The sequence below is a fragment of the Callospermophilus lateralis genome, chromosome 4 (assembly GCF_048772815.1).
Source record: "Callospermophilus lateralis isolate mCalLat2 chromosome 4, mCalLat2.hap1, whole genome shotgun sequence".
Lineage (NCBI taxonomy): Eukaryota > Metazoa > Chordata > Mammalia > Rodentia > Sciuridae > Callospermophilus > Callospermophilus lateralis.
In genome coordinates this window covers 158129045-158140394 of record NC_135308.1, presented here as the reverse complement: position 1 = coordinate 158140394, position 11350 = coordinate 158129045, and positions in this window count along the sequence as shown.

The following is an 11350-nucleotide window of genomic DNA, read 5'->3' as shown; positions in this document are numbered from 1 at the left end:
CCCCCAGGTCCTCGTTTCCATTTTGAGAGCACAGACGATTGCTCAGCCCCTCGGTCCCAGGGCCCTGGAAGCCGGGCTTCAGCCAGGACCACTGCGATCTCGGTTGCCCCGGTAACAGCCAATGACATCAGCCCAAGTGCTGGGTCAAGCGTCTCATCGTGACGACACGGGCTGTTGCTGGGGCAATGGCGGGTTCGGAACGTAGATGCTGGGGACGTGACCTTGTTGGGTTTCTGCTACTATTTTGAGACCTTAGAAGGATCAGGCCTTGGGAGGGAGGTGACAGAAACTGCTTGGCCACTTGAGCCCACCCAGACAGTCATCCCCAGTCCTTTATGCTTTGTCACAGTGAGGACTCCACATTGACGCCTGAGCCTCGTTTCTATGCCAATCACCTTGGTCAGCCCCAAGAGGGAAGGGAACAAACTGGCGATGTTGGGGTGTGCCTCTGAGTGTGTCCCCACCCCTCCCTCATCTTTTCAGCCTTCTGCGGACCCAGGGCACCTGCTTTTGGGACAGTCGGGTAACTTGAGCTGCTCCCGGACATGTCCAAGAGACAGGGAGAAAGGGGCTGGGCCTGGCCACCAAGGAGGATGGAGCTGGCCATGTCGGGCCTCTTTAGGTACCTGGCGCTCGCTGAGCCCTGCGCAGGCATCGGATCGTCCTCACAGCACAGTCACAGGTTAGGACCCTCTTGGCCCTGCATACAGGGAGGTCACTGGGGCTCAGAGGGTGAAGCGCCCTGCCTGTGTCCATCAGCCTCCCAGGGGTGAAGTACAGATTTCTACCCAAAGGCCACACACAGGGCCAGCCTCAGCCCAGGGCCGGAGAACCCAACCGCACAGACGAGCTCAGGTGCGCTGCTGCAGGTGTGGTTCGGCCTGAAGGTACGGCCCACCTGGCTCAGAGGGATGGAGAGACAGGTGTTTCTGGAGGGACCTTCCCCAGGGCCAAGGTCCCTTTGGTGAGGCCGTGAGAAGGGTCCCAGCCCTGAGGGATCTTGTCCCGGGGACCAGGCAGGGAGGGGACGCATCTGCTCCTCTTCAGACTCCGCTGTGGGCCACGCCCTGGGCAGGTGCTCCACAGCTGCGCTCTGCCAGATTTGCCCACCTTGAGGCATGTGGCTGCACCCCTCCCAGAGTCCCAAGGGGGCGTACGCCCTTGCCACAGTCGGGCATGACCCGGGACCACAGATGGGGCACGGAAGTTCTCGGAGGAGGACGAAGCCCTCACTTTACAGATGAGGAAGCTGAGGCTGGGGAGGGCGAGTGATCCCCCAAAGCACCCTGCTGAGCCTGGGGTGCTGTGAGCCCCGCTGGCAGGCCGGGCCCCATTCTCTCCAGGACCCAGGCCCCTTTCCACGCATCCTAGGTGTCCCAGACCCTGGCCTGAGGTGACCAGGGAGGGGCCCTGCCAGAGATGGGATCACTCTTCACCCCTATTTCAGATGCCTGCCACCCCAGACCCCACCCGACACCCTGACCCTGGGAAGGGGCCCGTGTGGCCCAGGCTGAGCAGCCGGCAAGCATGTCACGTTGTCTGTGAAGTCAGTGCCCCCACTGCCCGCCCTCCGCGGCTGCCCTCCGGGTCCCTCCTCCCCGTTTGTACACAGTGGCCTGCGATGCAACGTGTGCGCGTGTGTGACCTGTGTCATGGTTTTTGTTACTTTTTCGTTTTTGTAAATTTGAATGTTCAAAATAAACTTTCGGTTTACTCGAAGGCTCTTCTTTGGGGGTGGGGGGTGCTGTCCCCGGGGCACCCGCCCTGGACTGCCCCAGAGCCTCCCCACCAGAGCCGCCCTGGACCTGGCTGGTTCTGCCAGTGGCGCTCAGTCACACCTCTGTTCCAGCGTTCATGCCGCAAGCTGTGGGAACCAGGTCCCTCATGGAAAGTGCCCCAGTTCTGAGAACTGGGCTTTGGCCTCGTTCTGAACACCCCTTCCCCACCATGTGCCCCAGTTCCAGGATCCAGGCCCCCGACTTGTTCCCTAGGACCCAGTCTGAGTCACCTGCTTGGACCCTTGGGGTCCTGGAGATGGAGTCGGGCAGGTAGAAGGACCCTGTCATATTCCAACCCCTCCCCCAAGGCGGCTGGACTCCTCTGGCACCTGCGGCCTGGAGCCTGGGCCCTGGGAGCAGCATTAGGGTCTGCTCCCGACCCCACCCTTCTACCACCCACCCCCAGCCCTGCGGGGTCTCCATCTTTCCCGGGACCTCCCTGCGCACATGGTCACGGGGGCACTTTACCAATGTGACCACTGTTTGGGGCTGGACTTTGTCTACAAATGACCCCTGTGAAGTCAGGGGCTAGGCAGGGTCACACGAGCAGAAGGGACTCGGCAGGCTGTCCCCAAAGCCTCCCAACCTTCCAGGAATTCCAAGAGTGAATTCCAGGTAGGGCTGGCTGCAAGTGGCCTGTCCAGCTGGAAAGGCCCGAGGGAAGTCGGCTACGGTAGCTGAGAAGCCCACGCGCTGCCTTGACTCCAGGCCAGAGCCCCAGATTTGTTTTAGGACAAGGATGTTTTCAGCGACTTCCCACCAACCAGAAGACACACCTTGAAGGCCGAGCTGCCAGATGCGTCCTGTTTATCCTCTCCTGCAGGATTCACCTGCAGACGCCCCCTCTCCCTCTGTCCCCCAGGCTGGCTGCCCAGCCCGGTGCCATCCCACCTCCCCGTCTGCTTCCCAGCTCTGCACAGCTGAGTCCTGTGTGGGGAGGCCCAGCCCTGGCACCCCCTGATTCCCATTGAACTTCAGGCCCGAGGTCCCCAGGGCTGCGTCTCCCTGCCCCGCGACCCAAGCACTCTCTAAGGCTACGTTATACTGTCCCTGTCCTCAACTCTGCAACCCCGCACCCCAGCCCTGTGCCTCACATCAATTGTACCTCCTCATTCCTGGAGGGGACAAGGCCATCACGCGGTCCCTCCCTCCTCACGACCTCCAGGTGCCCGTGAACCAGCTGGAGCCCACTCCTCAGCTTCCTCCTGTCACCCTAACCTGTCCCTGCTTCTCTCAGAGGCGCTGTGAGCTAGAGCCCTTCCCCTCGACCATCTCCAAAACGTGTCCCCCAAGTGACCAACTCATCCCCCATTGCTTTGTCACCCCAGCGGGCGCGCACTTCCCCCCAGTGTCTCCTCCCTTAAACAAAATGGCTTTGGTTCCTGGAGGGGCTTGGAGAGGGGCCTCGCTCAGGATGACCGTGTCCTTGACGCGCCAGCTGCAGAAGACAGCAAGGCTCAGACGGGCAACGCGGGAGGGCAGCACAGGCATCAGGGTCTCGGGTTGTTCAGTCAAAGAGGATTTGGTGGGGGTGGGGTGGGAAAGTGCGTGGGGATGGCATCGGCATGGTGACCACAGGACAGTTTAAGGTGGCCTAACGGTTCTCAGGATCCCAGGTGGACGTTGTCTCCTCTGCTTGATCCGTGGACAAGGCTGGGAACGCTGCCTGTATTACAGGTTTCTTAAAATATCATATGTCCTTTTGTTAAATCTATTCTAAAAATATGCGTTCATAACTCACTCTGTGCAGTTCTCATGAGCGCATGAACCCACAGGAGCTTTAAGGTTCACAGATTTCCCAAGAATTTGCGAATGGCAGGCCTGGGAATGGAACCCAAGGCCTCACACATGAGGCCAGTGTACTACCACCGAGCTACATCCCAGCCCTTTCTATTTATTATTTTGAAAGAAGACCTTGCTCAAATGCCCAGGCTGATTTTGAACTTCAATCTTCCCTCAGCCTCCCGAGTAGCCGGGATGCTGGCTCACACTGGAATTTTAATTCAGTCTGACTCTGGAAAAAGCCTGCTATGTGAGCCAGCTTCTGACACTGTAGCAAAATACCGGAGACAGTCAGTTCACAAAGAAAATATTTATTTGGGCTCACAGCTTGATAGGTTCCAGTCAGTGGTCAACTGCTCTGTTGTTCTGGGCCTGTGGCTGGGCAGCACGTCATGGAGGGCATGTGGCAGAGCCAAGCCACCCACCTCATGGCCAGAAAGCAAAGAGAAAGAGCCTGGGGTCTCACAGTCCCCTTCAAGCACACTCCTAATGATCTAAGGACCTCCCATAGCCCCCGCCACCAACACTGCTACCCTCTCCCAGTAGAGTCCCTGTGGGGACCGAGCTTTTAACACAGGGCTGTTCAACATCCAGGCTGTGGCACACAGATGCCACACTAGGTGTCTGTGATTGGGTCCCCTGTCCTTTCAGAGTATCAAAACAACAGCTGGCAGAGTTTTCCCACTCCCCGCTGAGAAGCCCAGGAGAAAACGAAGGGCATGTTTGAGATGTCCAAGGGGCGCCGAGGCTGTAGCTCAGTGGTCAAGTGCTTGCCTCTCATATGTGAGGCACTGGGTTCAATCCTCAGCACCACATAAAAGTAAATAAAGGTACTGAGTGTCCATCTACAACTAAATAAATATTAAAAAAAAAAAAAAAAAAAAAGACGTCCAAGGAAGGCACCAGGGAGGAGCCAACCACAGGCGGTTTGAGGGACACCAATGTGAGGGATGAGAAGTGCAGAGGGTGAGTCTGACCTCAGGGCAGAGCCCGCCATTGCAGGCACCTCCCACAAATGGCTGTGTCCCACAGCTGGCCAACTGTCCTAGAAGTCAGATACCAAAGAGGTGTAGAGCGTCCAGCTGAGAAGAACTCCAGGTTCAGGAGGATGCACTCTGGCAAATGACCCAGACTTTCAGGGGGCCCCAAAGCGTTAGTTTATTATTATTTTGTGTACCAGGGATTGAACCAGGGGGCACTTTACCACTGAGCTGCATCCACAGTCCTTTCTATTTTTTATGTTGAGGCACAGTCTTTCTTGTTAAGTTGTTGAGGCTGGTCTCCAACTTGCAATCCTCCTGCCTCAGCCTCCCGAGTCACTGAGATGATAGATGTGCCACTGCACCCAGCCAGGGTCACAGCTTCACAATAGGTACCCTGCAAACATCCAGTCCTTCTGTGGATTACCAGCTTCCATTCCATTCATCAACTGAATTACAGTATCAGCCAGTTCACCGGCAGCTTTCTAGAAGCAAGCAAGAAAGAAAGAAGCAATAAAGAAAACACTATTTTACTTTTTCCCCCTAAGGTGAGGTCTCACTACATTGCCCAGGCTGGTCCGGAATTCCTGGGCTCAAATGACCCTCCTACTCTGGCTTCCCAAGTAGCTGGAACTACAACATTGCCAGGCTTGTAAGATATTTGCTATACATGATTTGGCATTCAATAGAAAAGTATCACATATCCAGAAACAAACTGAATGGCTGAATTTCCACAGGGGGGAACAACATTTAAAGTCATCTGATAAAAGTGCATAGAAATAGAAACACACACACGGGTAAAAGTGGAGGGAATCTGGATATGGTCGCATCTGAGTCCATACCTTGGTGATGTTTTACTCGGGTAAGAACACAAGAGATCTCACTTTGATACACACACACACACACACACACACACACACACACACACCAGAATGGAATCTACAATTATCTCAAAGTAAAAAATAAAAAAATTAAGAGATCCAAATAGTGGAGTTATAAGACCCTTGAAAGCAATTATGAAGTCACTTTCGTAATTGAAACACTGGAAGGCTATTCTATTTGGGACATTAGAGAACAAACTGGAGAATTTCAACAGAGAATGAAAAAAGAATCAAATGGAAATCTGAGAACTGAAAAATACACCACCCAAATCTGTGAACTTAATAGATCTAACAACAGGCCAGATGCAGGGAGGAATCTCTATTCAAGAAATCAAACCAAACGAGGGGAACATGGAGTGCCGAGAAGGGTGAAGCAAACATCAGGCACCGCGCAAAGCCTGACACACAGGGAGCCCGAGGAAATGGGAAGTGGGATCAGGGCAGAAATGACATTAGAACACATAGTGTCTAGGAATTTTCCTCAAACCATCGAAATACATTAAGCCACAGGTTCAAGAACCTCAGGAACTCCAAACATGGGGAATGCAAAGAACACCACAATGAGGGCCTGAAAGTGAAAAAACCGTAAATCAAAGACAAGAAGAAGATCTTAAAAGCACCCAGAGAAGGATGTTCTACTTTCCAAGAAGCAACAGCAAGAAGGATAGCTTCCTGCTGTGACTTGAATGTGTCCCCTAAGCTCACACGTTAGAAATGCAACCCCAGTGCAGCAGCTCAGACAGGCAGGTTCAACAAGGGAGTGGAGGTCACAGGACTCTGCCCCTGGTGCACTAATGTCGTAGTGGCCAAGGTGGCTCCCTCTGGTTCTGATGCTCTTCCCCTTCCCACCCTGTTCAGCTGTGGGATGCACAGTCAGATCGCCTTCACCAACTGCAGGTGCCGTGCTGTTGGCCTCCCCAGCCTTAGAACTGTGGGAAATAAACTCCTGTTCCTTATAAATCACTCAGTCTTGCAGAGTGCAGTGCTGCATGCCTGTAATCTCAGTTACTCTGGAGGCTGAGGCAGGAGGATTGCAAGTTCGAGACTAGCCTCAGAAACTTAGCAAGACCCTGTCTCAAAATTCAAAAATAAAAGGGCTGGGGATGTGGCTCAATACTAAGGAGTCCCTGTGTTCAATCCCCAGTATCAAAAAACTAAAAACAAACAACTCAGTCTCAGTTAAAACTCAGCACAAAATGGAGTAAGACAATAACTTTTCTATAAAAGGAAGGGAGAAAGGAAGAAATCTCCCAAGTGCTGGAAGGAAATAACTGGCTCCATGGAATTCTGTATTCACTGAAAACATCCTTCAGAAATAAGACAGAGAGGACTCTGAGCCAGGCGTGTTGTGCACTCCCATAACCGGCTTAGGAAGTGAAGGCAGGAGGAGGGAGAGTTCGAGGCCGGCCTCACCAGCAGAGCTTCCCTGAAGGAAATACTAAAGAAAGTGCATCAGGGGAGAGAAAGTAATCCCTGAGGCGAGCATGGAGATTCCAATGGAGACCACCAAAAAGGATGGCTGTGTACCAAGTAAATATTGATGGAAAAAAACAAAAGCAATTACGTCTTGTGAGGTTTCAAACCCATGACACCAACAGGAACAAAAGGTGGGGGAGACACACACAGGTAAAGTAGTTCAATGTCCTTCCTTTGTCCTGGAAGTAGCAAAAATATGAATTTACATTAAACTTTAATATGCCTAGGAGCACTGTTATTTGTCCTATGGTATCACTAAAAGAACTGTGTATTAACATGGGACTCACAAGTTATTACAAAAAAAATGGAATGATAAAAATTCAAAAGAAGACCGAAAAGTGAGAGAAAAGGTGGTACAATAGAAAACAAATGGGAAATTTGCTGATTTAATCAAGAATTTAGAGAAGACTATCAGACAGTGCACAGATCCACACCCTAGCCCTGGAAGGTGAGGAACTGCCTCCAACGCCCATCTCAGATGACATCTCCCTGGCCATCGTTTTTTTTTTTTTTTTTTTGGAGGTGTCAATCTTTTGTCACTGAGTTTAAAGAGCCAGGTATTAGGAATAAGATTATGCATAAAAGTTTCCTAAAGATTCCCAGATGGTTGCAGATACAGATAAAGTATGTGATATTTTAGAAACTTGGGGGGGGGAGCAAAGTGGTATTTTTATGTAAAGCCTTGACCTAGTGTTTAAAAGCCTAATCGTATTTAGATCTTGTTACTGCTCCAGTACATAGGAGATGTCTAAAGTGTTACAGCAGTTGTTTATGTTTAAATTGTGGGTGTCAAAGATCAGGAAAAATAGAGTGGTTATTTTTCCTAAGTGAAATAACTCTTCTCTCCACCCAATTTTTTTCTCTGAAGTTGCTGGCATTTGGGTCAAGGTTTTAGTAAAAGCTACATTTAATAACAGTAGCACAAAAAAAGGTTAAAGTAAATAAAATAAATTTAATGTGCCTGATTGATTACTTTAAATACAAAAAGATAAATATTCCAATGAAAAATTAATATGTCAATCTGAATTTAAAATTGTCATTTGAAAGATTCAAATTAAAAGGATAAAAAATACATACTGTGAAAATATTGAGTAAAAGTTGGTATACTTAGTGTAAAGTACACTTTAATACAAAAAGCACAGCTGGGGATAAAAGGGACATTTCATGATGATAAAGAGTCAGTTTTGGGGGTGGGGGTCTAGCTCAGCAGTAGAGCACTTGCCCAGCATATGTGAGGCCCTGGATTTGATCCCAACACTGCAGGGAAAAAACAGTCAATCTCTTAGGAAGATATAACTATTATAAATTTGAATGCACATATGAACATAGTTCCATATATACAAAATAAAAAGTGACAGAACCAAAAGGAAAAATCTAGAAATCCAAAATCATAGTGGGGTAGTTTAACACACCTCTTTCAATTATAAGGGTCCGGCGAAGTGTCGGAGAAAGAGACCACCAAGAGACTGACTTTATGCAATAAGCAGGTGGGGGTTTATTGAGGATCCAATCCAACGCACTGGGGCTCCCGGCCCACTCAAGAAGGGAAAGCAGCCAAGAGCCCCGGGCAGGGGTTGAGCAGCGCTTAAGTACACTTTTTGGGGAGGGCGGGGGATTTGCATACATCAGAACAAATCATCATGAGGCCCAGGAAAATTGAACAACAACTCTGAGACATGATTAGCACATTCATTGGTGGGAACAGATTGGGCAGGGGTGATTGGTCACTCCTAAGCGGGGTACACATTTAAACTGATTGGTTCGGGCCCTGTATGCTTACGTGACAAGCTGCACAGGGCCCTAGGCTAAATGGCCAGTAGGCTTGTCTTAACGGCCTCAGGAATTTCAGGTTCTGGGTGTAGCAGAGGAATTTAACAATACAATGCCCGGTCTTTTACACTTTAACTCAGGCCTTGCAGCTAAGAAACTTTACCCTTTCACAATAACTTGTAGGACAGACAAAAATATCAATGTGGGTGAAAGGCCAAGGTTCATCCTCGGAGATTAAAAGGCACACACACAGATAGCTTTGACAAAGATGAAGCACTTTACTGCAAGCTGGTGCTAGCTTATATAGAAAGTGAGAGTCAGCTATCTTAAACCAGGAAGCTGGGTAAATCATAGTAAAGGTCAGGTCATCACCTTACTGTGCATGCACATCCACCCTGCATAAGATTCATGGGGGGCACGAACTGTCCACAAGCGCAGAAGACAGGAGGACCAATTAGAGGGTTTTCAAAACAACTCGTTATCCACCCACTGGCAACTTGCCCACTGCCATATTGCATTAAGGGCTCCTTATCTGAAAGGCCCAGGGAGTTCTAGCCGCCCACTGGCAATTTGCCCACCGCCATGTTTGAAAGGCCTGGGGAGTTCTCAGGGAGACTCCCAACAGTGGGTACAGAAAATTTAAACAAAATGATCAACAATTTTGACCCAACAAAGTAACTACCGAGTAGACATCCCTTGCAATTTCACAGGGAAAATTTACTGATTATGACAGGGCAAAATAATACCTCCTCCCGAAGAGGACCACACCCTAATCCCCAGAGACTGTCACTATGTCACAAGGCATCTGGGTTTGGATATTAATCGTCCCCCCAAAGGCTGATGTGTTGAAGACTTGATCCCCAACTCAGGGTACTATTGGGAGGTGGGGGTGAGGTGGAGGAAGGAGGGCATTGGGGGCGCATCCTTGAAGGGTGCTTCTTGTCCCCAATCCCTTCTGCAGCTCTCTGTTTCCTGGCCACCCTGAGGTGAGCAGTTCTGCCATGTTGCTTCTGCCTCATCACAGACCTAAAAGCAATGGAGTCAGATGACCATGGGCTGAAACTTCTGAAACCAAAATAAAGCTTTCTCTTTACCTAGTTTTTCTCAGAAATTTTGTCACAGAATGGAAAGCTTAGTGACAGGCAATGGCAAAGGAAATTAAGGCTGCAGATGGAATTACTGTGGCTAATCAGAGGAAACAGGATCCTGGATTATCCAGATGAACCCAATGTCTTCACGTGTGTGCTTACATACGGAGGAGGAAGGCGGAAGAGCGTGTCAGAGAGAGGTAATTGGAGACTCAACCAATGGTTGCTGGCCTTGAGATGGATGGGGCCATGACCCAAGGCAAGAAGGAACCTGCCGCAGTCTGGCTGGGCACAAAATCACGAGCCACTCACAGCTTTGTAGATTCAAACAGCAATTCTTTATTCCCAAACTCACACCGGCCCTCTACAAACACGTTCTGGGGGCAAACATGTTCTGGGGGAAAATCCCAAATACTCTCTGAATCCCGGGAGAACTCATGGGAACTACAGGAACGGGCACGCCTCAGGCAGCAGGATACGCCCTATTCCCTTAAACCTGGAACCGCCCTAAACCCAAGGAGAGCCCTAAACCCTGATCCGCCCTGGTCCTTGAGCAAGGTCACCTTACATGCAATGTCACTGCAAAATGTCCAAGGCAAGTCCATTTCCACGAGTCCTTCCTCTAAGCAATATGGGGTACGCTGGCAAGGAAATTGTCATACCTACTTGGCTAATGGCTCTCAGCAGGAACCCCTGGAAGCTGGAAAAGCAAGGAAACAAGAGTCTCTCTTAGGAGGGATGCAGCCCTGGGGACATTGATTGTGGGTCAACAGGACCTATTTCAGACATCTGACCTCCAGGACCATCACAGATGACAAGTTTGTGTGGAGTCACTAAGTCTGCTGTAATTTGTGTGGCAGCAGCAGGAAGCTAATGCACAGCTAATGATATGCCGGATGAAAGCAAGTTTCAATAAACTCTAGAGAATGAAAGCACACGGGGTGTGAAGCCAGATATCAATAATAGAAGAAGCTACATAACGCCCAGATGTTCACAAACGAAGCAAAACACAAATGACTCACGGATCCATGAATGTGGATCAAGGAAGGGACCTCTTTGATTAGACCATTTGAGTCAGATGACAACGAAAATATGGAATACCAAAACGTGTGAGATGCAGAGGGAAATTTTTAGCCTAGAAGTGTATATTGGGAAACAGGAAAAAAAAAAGAAGGAAAATAATAAAGATAATAGCAGAAACTAATAAAATAGAAAATGAAAAATACTATAAAGAGAATAACATCAAAAGTTGGCTCTTTAGAAACAAGGAATCAGAATGGTTAAATTTCAGTGAACAGGGCAGGAGGAAAAGGCAGGGAGAAAGTTCTGGGATCATGAAGTAGGCTACTTAGGGAACCGAGCCAGGTCGAGAGCCACCAAGAATGAGCCCCAGGGAGTTGTGACACAGATTTGTCACAGCTAGCATGGAGCCAGCTCTGCTCTGGGAAAGGACACAAGCCATGAGCTGAGTCACACGTCCCACCATGAGGCATAAAGGGGCCTCGAGAGCCTGCTCTCTATTGGGTCCTGTGAGGAACACAGGGTGGAAAGATGAAGAGGACCAGGTCCTGCTCTTCAAGAGCCCTGAGGAGGCA